Raw genomic sequence first — 9,605 nt, 5'->3', positions numbered from 1 at the left:
TTTGTCCCCAAAATGCTTTATTTTATGCACCAAAACAAAACCCTTCTCTTAAAATGAAAACCAACTGTGTCCTGTGACAATTAAAATAGTAAAGGCAGGGCTCATCCACACCATTGTCTGTTTACCCTACATCTGACCTTCAGTTCGTGAGCAGGGACCTTCCCTGTGCAAAGAACACAGGAAACTTCAAAGCATAAATCTGAAGGTGCAAAACTTGAGACTGAGGTGCATCTTGGGAAAATCTGACTAGTCACATCAACTAAAGTAAGAGTCTTATTCTACCTTAAAGAGAGTAGACAGAGGCCAAGGACAAACCCAGAGTGATCATCCTCTGATGATGTAAGTCACAAAACAATCCCACACCAGTACAGAATTATGAATAATAAAAGGGGTATTTAATTAAGGGGAATACTTACAGATCACTGTCCTAGACAACAGTCCTCTGTATGAACAGGAACAGAATCTACCAGCTGGAACCAAGAGCTGGAAGCAAGAGAGCAGGCACACATTTACCGCTGCTTTTACAGTGTAAGAGACCATGGCTAGGTGGACTGATATCTTAAAGGCTATTGGCTGAAGGAGCAGACTGTGCTCCCACAGCACCTCTCCCTTTTATTTAAATAAGAGAGTTCCAAACCCAATATAAAACTATATACATTAGGAACAGATATCAAGTGTAATTAGAATAACAACCAGCATAAACAATATTAAGCAATGAACATATGCTAAATGTTTTAATAAACATTCTATCCTATGGAGTCTAAGTTTTGTATAAGAAATGGCTTGGCTAGATCATAAGAGTACAGTGACTATGACTATTATAGTCCCATCAAAGGTCTGAGAAGGAAGATAATATTACTTGATCAGGCAGGAAGTACAATCAAGTAGCTTCCAAAGCAAGCAATATTTGACAGAGACAATTAGCTACCTGAGCAATCACCCAAAGTCTCATTTTGCAATGTTGAAGCAATCAACTTTGGCTAAGGCCTAGTGTAACTGACAGACCATTTTCAGAGGCAGGAAATTTTTCCAAACCATCTTACCCTGTCTTGGCAAGATTTAACAGTCCTGCTTATGCATTTCCAGATACCATGTAAATTGTCAGTAGCTGAGTCATTGTCAGTTTCTTGCCCAAAGGCCAGCTTTACCAAGAAAAAAACAAGCCTCAAGTGGAGTGTCTTGGATGTCCAACATTCTCCCAGTAATAGATTAGTGCTGTCAGAAGCAATCACGTCTCTATTAAATAACAGAACCCTAAATCATTTAAATGCCATATTCCACAAATCCTTGAAGTGGTTGAAGATTACCTATCTAAACAGAATACAATTTCTATGTATCTAAAGAACCTAGTTGATCTGACTGTATGTACAACAAACATGAACAACTATTGACCTATAATAATTAATAACTTATAACTTAAAGACTAAAACTTCTTGTCAGAATATTAAATAATCTATAAACAAATGTGTAACAAATGAGGACAATGACCTCAAAATGTAAACAATCTATAAGAATCTTGATCAGCAGTAGGAGTAATATATAATACAATATGAAAATATATCCTAAGAGTTGTATCAGTATGCAAAATGTCCTAAACCAAGGTAGAAACATGCATATATACAATCTGACAAAATAACTTTGCATAGGTATACAAATAATGTAAATAAAAGTAACAAATATAATTTGAACTTGTATCAATATACAAAACTATACCACTGTAAATTTATCCATAAATAATAGCTCGCAAGTATTCAAGTATTCACTCTATTACCCACTATTACTATCACTTCTTTGTTTTTTGTTTTTGAACAAGCATAGTTTTCACCCCAATCTTCTGTCTACTACAAATAATAAGCAATAACCCCTAAACAGTGTTCCCAACCCTATGGATAAAACTTTTTGGGATGGGGGTGTCATCTTCTAGAATTGCTTCCCACTGTCATGGGGGTGATGTTCTCTTAATGAGATCCTGCAAAAGTAAACTGATGGTTAAGTTTCAAAATTACTGTCTAGTATAGTTGTAAACAATTTCCAAGTAGTCGATAGGGGCACTTAGCCTTTTCCTAAATATATGCTCCAGACTGATTAATGAATGAAACTGCACACAACGTTTGGATATATGCTACAGCATGTTTGATTTGTGTTAAAAGAGTAGTAATTTTGATTACTCCTCTACTAAACATTTACTGAATAATAGAGTAAAATGCTAATGAACTGTTTAAATTTCATTTATTTATTTGTTTATTTATTTTGGTTTTTTAAGACAGGGTTTCTCTGTAGCTTTGGAGGTAGTCCTGGAACTAGCTCTTGTAGACCAGGCTGGCCTTGAACTCATGAAGATCTGCCTGCCTCTGCCTCCCAAGTGCTGGGATTAAAGGCGTGCACCACCATCACCTGGCTAACTTTATTATTTATTTATTTATTTTTCAAATTCAAGTTCTATCATTGCTAAGATGTACACTTTACTTATGGGGTTGATGTTCAACCCCCAAATGAAGCTATTTTGATAATGATTTCAATACATATTTTTGCAGTTCCCAACCACACATTTAGCCATCATACTATATTTTTGTTGTTTTGATTTTTTGTTGTTGTTTTGGTTTGTTTTTCTTTTCCAGACAGGGTTTCTGGAATTCACTCTGTAGACCAGGACTAGCCTTGAACACCAAGATATCTGCCTGCCTCTACCTGCTGGTATTAAAGGTGTTTACCACCACTGCCTGATCACCATATATGTTTTAAAAATATTTATCAACTGATGATATACATTGAATGTACAGTCATTCAAGTCAAACAAGTCCTTGTGATCTTGTAGCTAATCAGCCATTTGCATAGTGGATTTCTGTTGCTTCCGCTACCAAGGTCCCTATTGCAGCCTCTGCTACAACCCAGGATACCTTGCCTTTTGCTCATGTTCCGTCACTTCACCCCTCATCAGTACTGGTTCTGTCCTGACTTGGTTAAAAGTCCAGTCATCAGTCTAGACTAATACAAAGGATGTTAGGTTGGTGTTGAAGCTATCCACAGTCAAGTTTGCTGTTCTACATTCCAGACTCCATGGGCAGATGCTTTTTCCTTCAGACCTGTTTAGATGCCAATTGCAGAATATGAAGCTTCTCATCTGTTTTTGGTATCTGGGTAGTGAGGAACTGTCACTTCCCTACAACCATCTGCTGTTTGGACCCTACACACCTATGTAAACACATACTGTGTATTGAGATGTGTTTCTTAAATAAAGGACTAGCTCATTTTGCAAAGAACAGTCCCAAGTACAATATTCTTACAAGGAAATGGTGATAGTAATTTTTGTTCAGACAGAGAACTTCAACAAAAGCCTAGGCTTTCATTCAACATTCAACATGATAATTAAACATCTATTGTATGCCAGGCATTATTCTATCAATGGAGATAAAGTCATTTGAAAGAAAGGAAACTAGATTAAATCCCTGTACTCATGAAACTTATGGAGAAAGCAAATACATAGAGTTAGAATAAAAATGGATTGTTGGTGTCATCCTTGGCAACATTAAGTAAAAATATCAGGATTTTATGAAAAAGGACCTTCACCCAAGATTGCTTGATTGAAGCTGTCACAGATGCTCTGTCAGCACCATAACCTTGCACATAAGCTCCCATGATTTCTCTCACACAAATACTGGCTACATAGCATGTTAACCAATGTATTCTGCTGTATGATCTGGGTTCAAAGAATTTTATTAGGTGCATGGCACTCTCCCAAGATCTTTTAGGACGTGCAACTCTTTGTTTTCAATTTCAGCCTCTTGAAATACAGTTATAGGGATAATATTGATTAATCTCCTCTTGCTATATCTCTGTAAACATGCTATTAATTGAATTAAACTCTTCAAGTAAGCATTTGCCTATGACTAAATGTAAGCCTGTTCACAAATGGAGTCAACTGCTTTCTTCTGGCCCTCCATCCCTTCCCAACTGTTTTTGAGAAAAGCAGTGTGATAATTTGCACAAGTGCTCCACCCTGTCACACCCAAAGAATATTTTGAATTTGATAACATTTGATGAACTTGGTAACATTCAAAATTCCTTCATGCTATTGTCTTATTTTCACTCTCAGGAAACTTTACACAATAAAAAAAAAATGAACATAGCTTTATTTTAGGATGGAATAAATGAAGCTAAGAGAAGTAAACAAATTGCTATCATAGAAATAGAGGACCCATGTGTGCTAAGATGCTCCACCTAATGAAATGTATCCCCTGGATTTTCCCCTCTATTTTGGATAGGAGGGCTATACTCAGTATGCTAAGGCCTTTTGCAGACTCATGCAGATTCTTTTTTGCTTTACTCTGGAATGCAGAGCTGAGACTCCAGGGCTCTGACTTGGCGGCATCCTCCATTTAACCAGGTGCACAAAGGACATTCAGAGAGACAACAGGATTCCAAAAGGCAGGCCCTGCTTGCTCCTTGCTCTTTTCCTTTTCCCAGAATTTCCACTGTTTTATTCTTTTGGGAGCAGAGCCTTGGCAAGATTTGACCCTCATGACTGAAGCAACTGTCCTTTCACCAGAAATGCCTCCCCTCCAAGATCTGAGTCCAAAATAGAAAGGTTGCTTCCCTGAGCTCAGAAGACGGGAGGGCAGAGTGACCATGCCCTGTCCTCCTTCCTTGCACAGATCCTCTGACCCTTCACCCAGGGCCCTTTGCTCCTCACTGCCCTGAAAGCAGTAGCTTCCTACAGTTTCTGGGTTTTGATCCTTGTGTAGCCTTCTATCCTTTCAAGTTCGGCGACTTTATTCCTGATTGAATTTCTGTGTACTCATCCCCCCCCCCATCAAATCACTCATTTGGTTTCCATCTCCTCTATGGGCCCCAATGTAACCTCTTCTCTAAGGCTACCATGCAAGTCACGTTTCTAAAAAGAACTCCAAACGCTTCTTGCTAACATCTCTAAATGTAAAACATGTGCCAAGAAGTCATCACTCCTCTCTGCATATTCCTTATCTTCCAAGAAAATGCAATTCACTTGTTTTACATACTCTCTTCAAATAAATTCATTATGGCTCTTTGCGTAAAGTGAGAGTTTTCCTGTCTTTAATTCCTTCTTTCCTTCTTCCTTCATCTACCTGTCTACACACCCATTCATCTCCAGCTTGCCACTGAGTCCAAATATTTCCCAACTCACTCCACAATTTCTCTTCACCCAAAATATTTCTGTTTATATAATTGTATATATGAATTTATGAAATATAATATACTTCATAAGTTATAATGCATTTGTACAACATAATAATATAGGCACAGTTTTATATTTTCAAAATAAATAATATTACCAAGTGTTATCTGAAGGAACCACAAATCAAAAACAACCTAAATGTTTAATATTCAAATTATGCTATTTTTTTTCATGGTAAGGAATAACATACATGTAATAAAATGTTTCAAAAATTCTAGAGACATGAAAAAAATGTTTGACTTAATATTATATGAATAAATAGATATAAATTACACCATGTTGAGAGATATCAACTGCATTCAAATACAGAAAAATGACAAAAAAAGTTATTCGATAAAAGAGGAAAGCAGAGGGTAACAATTTTTAATAGTCTTACTTAGAGGCCACTGTCATTTTTCTATTTTTTCCTATTGTATCATGTGGTCATTGGAGAGGAACATTTTATAACACAGAAAATGCCATGAAATTATTTCATGTCGACTCCTGAACATAGTAGTATCAACCTATGTGGACAGATAAACTTATCTCTCTAAACATAAGTTACTATTTTAAAGATGATTTTCAAGGTGAATTAAACAATGTAAGATAATAGGCAATGTATTTGTAACCTGAAGCTCAGAATGTAGTTTCAGGTTAACCCTTTATAATAATGAGCTTCAAGTAATTTATTTTAATTCTCTGATCTGTATTTTCTCATTCATAGACACATATTTTCAATATCCCATAGGACTGGTTTTAAGCAGACTGATGGAGGAGGGTCATCTGTCTATTTGTTACTTTCATTGGTTAATAAAGAAACTGCTTTGGCCCTTTGATAGGATAGAAAATTAGGTAGGCGGAGTAAACAGAACAGAATGCTGGGAGGAAGAAGGCAGTGAGGCAGTCACCATAGCTCTCCTCTCCGAGATGGATATAGGTTAGGATCTTTCCCGGTAAGCCACCACCTCGTGGTGCTACACAGATTATTAGAAATGGGTTAATAAATATGTGAGAATTAGCCAATAAGAGGCTGAAGGTAATGGGCCAGGCAGTGATTACAAGAATACAGTTTCTGTGTAATTATTTTGGGTAAAGCTAGCCGGGAGCTGGGTGATGGGACACAACCCACCGCTCCTTCTACAGCAGACAGTTTGCTTTTCTTGGTAAGGTAACATTATACAGACTGAAAAGGGTATATTTAGGAATATGTATAGATACATACAATTAGTGGGAAAAAGGGCCATGATATTGAAGGAGAAAGGGGGCATTATATAGGAGGGCTTTGAGAGAGGAAATAGAAGGGAGAAATAGAATTATTTTATAATCTCAAAAATAAAATAAAAAGTTCTGTATAAACTGGAAAGAAAATATAAAATATTTTCTTGCCACATTGTTTTCTTTCTGGGACAACTTTGTCCCAAATAATTAAAACCCCTCATCAAGCTTCTAAATGCTGATCACTTGTTTCCTTTTGACAAATAACTATTATAATTTTACATTTTGAATTTGAGTAAATGAAATTTTCTTCAAGATGTAGTTATTTTCAAGGGTTTCTATATCTCTCTTTCTCTCCTTCCCTTCCTCTTTCTCTCTCTCTTTCCTCCCTCCCTGCCTCTCTCCTTCCCTTCCTTCCTTCTTTCTCCCCTTGTCCTTCTGAGGAACTTGAGATCCTCCCCTAAACCCACAGACAAAGCATTTATTTAAGATTGAGTTATGTTCTACAAGTACACATATAGAAGCAGGCTCCCCTGAGGTCTATATTGCTATAATATATCTTAATTTATCACTGTCAGCATTAGTCTTTTTAATAGCCTCATTATTCTATCCTTCCTCTGTTTGGGATTCTGAATTTTAAGAAGAATATACTTCACAGAGTAATTTTCACAAGAATGTCAATGTTAGGGTGATGTATGGCTGCATTTGCTGTCAAGTCTACCTTCATATTTGCCTTATTCAAAGATAATTTCTATATATTTAATAATAAACCATGATTATTATATTTCACCAGTATTCAATTATTTCATAAATACTACTTATAATTTAAAGTTTGTCATTATTTTGATCTTATGGAGATTGTTAGAGAATATACAATCTCCTGAGCTCTCAATAAAATTAAGACCAGGAGAGTGCCTTAATTACTTAGTATTACTAAATAAAGCTGGGTATTTTAATTTAAAAGACAGGTTTACTTTAGCTAAGAGATTTAGAGGCTTGCCATAGTAATTTCTATTACTGTGATGAGGTGCTTTAATGAAGGCAACTTACATAAGGAGTTTATTTGTGGCTTACTGTTTTAGATGGTTACTGTCTGTGACTTTCATGGTGGGAGTCATGGTGGCAGACAGGCAGGCTGCAGCAAAGCCTGAGAGCTTATGTCTTGAGGCACAATCACCAGACAGAAAGAGAATGACAAATTAGTCTTTGAAATCTCAAGTCCTGTCCTTAGTGACTCACCTTCTCTAACAAGGTCACTAGATCTAATCCTTTTCAAACAGTTCCATCAGCTGGTAACCAAGGAATCAAATATAGGAGCCAATACGATCCAATCTCATTCTAACCACCACAAGACAAAAACATCTGAACTGTCCCACAAAATGACAGAGGAGAATCACATTGAATAATGATTCACTATTCATAAGAATCAGGGCAGGAATGTGAAATAAACTCATTCAGTACCAACTCAGCTCTTGCAGTAAGTAAACCACTTCCATAAGACTTGACCCAATCCCATGAGAAGGGCATTAGTTTCTTCCAAGCATGACCTATGACTTACTTATCTCCCATATGTTTCCTCTTTTAAACAGTTCCATTTTCTTATACTACTGTTATATTGTAGATCCAGCTTTGAGTGCATGAAATGATGGGGTAAAGAAGGTAAATCATATCCTGAACATAGTGTGTATCAGGAAAATAAACAACAATTTTCTACTTTCCTATATTTGGCCAATACCAAAAATAAACAAAAAAATAAACCACCAAGTTCTGGCAGTCCTGAATGATCAAGAATTTATTTCAAATCTCTTCCCAGTCTAGAAATACCTTTAAAAGTTTCTCAGACTATGCAATCACTTAACATTTAGAAAACTTCTTGGGAAATAGTGCACAAACACAGCAAGATAGTTTACTGTTTTATCCATAGATCTAATTTACTCATTTAAGTATTGAGTGTCCTTAATGACAATGCTTGGAAGACAAAAATATTGTAGAAGTCTGGTGCGGGAGAATTGTCTATATTCTGTCAATTATATTTTAAATAAATGTTGATTGGCCAGGCAGGAAGTATAGGCAGGAAAACCAGACAGGAAGTAGAGGTGGAGCAAAGAAAGCAGGAGTATTCTGGGAAGCAGGAAGCTTCCTCTGCCATTCATGCCCAGACCACCAGAGAAGCAACATGTGAGCTGACAGCTGAAAAAGGTACTGAGACACATGGCTAGCACAGACAAGAAATATGGGTTACTGTAAGATGTAAGAATTAGTTAATAAGAAGACTGAGCTAATGGGCCAATCAGCTTTCTAATCTTATGGAATCCTCTGTGTGTTTTTTTTGGGGAGTTTGCTGGCTGTGGGGTACTGGGCGGGACAGAAACCCCAACAAGACAGCCAGCCCTCATGTTACAGAAGTCAAGGTGTTGACTTTTCACGCAGTGCCAAAAAACTACTTAGTACCTGTTTCCTACTTAAGCCCTCACTCCACTTTACTATGAATATGGTGACAAGCCTTTGTTCTAGATAGAAAGTAAAGATAGACAGTAGAGAGTATATTTTGTTTCATTTTATACCCAGCTATGTGTTATGTTAGGTAACTAGTGAATAATGAGCAGAAGGTGAAATGTTTCCTTTATTAAATGGAAATAAATGACTCTGTAGCTTGTTCGTACCAAAATAACTTTGGATTTTGATGCAAATGAGAAACAGTTTTCTGCATTTTCCCAAGGTCAGTCTCATTATCAGAGGCAGCTCCCTTCAAACTCAGTATTTGCTCTTCCTTCTTTCCTCTATGTAGGCAGAGGCTGCTCATTCGTTCCAACTGCCCAGATGCAAAATAATTACACAGAAACTGTATTATTTAAAACACTGATTTGCCAATAGCTTAACCATATTGCTAGCTACCTCTTATATCCTAAATTAACCCATTTCCATTATTTTATAGTTTACCATGAGACTCTTGGTTTACTGGTCAGGTTCTGGTGCATCTGTCTCCTGAGGCAGCTACATGCTATCTTCCTGACTCTGCCTTCTTTCCTCCTCTATCTGTTTGGAATTCCTGCTTTGCTCTATTCTGCTAAGCCACTGACTTAAACAGCTCTATTCATTAACCAATAAAAGCAACACATATACAGTGATTCAAGACTCTTGACCTTAGTTTCATTATTTTATAGTAGCACATTTAGTCTCCACTAATACTAATTTTCTT

This window comes from Myodes glareolus, chromosome 2 (genome assembly GCF_982192425.1).
Source record: "Myodes glareolus chromosome 2, mMyoGla1.1, whole genome shotgun sequence".
Classification (NCBI taxonomy): domain Eukaryota; kingdom Metazoa; phylum Chordata; class Mammalia; order Rodentia; family Cricetidae; genus Myodes; species Myodes glareolus.
The sequence above is the reverse complement of the archived record's forward strand: the minus strand, read 5'-3'. Positions refer to the sequence as shown.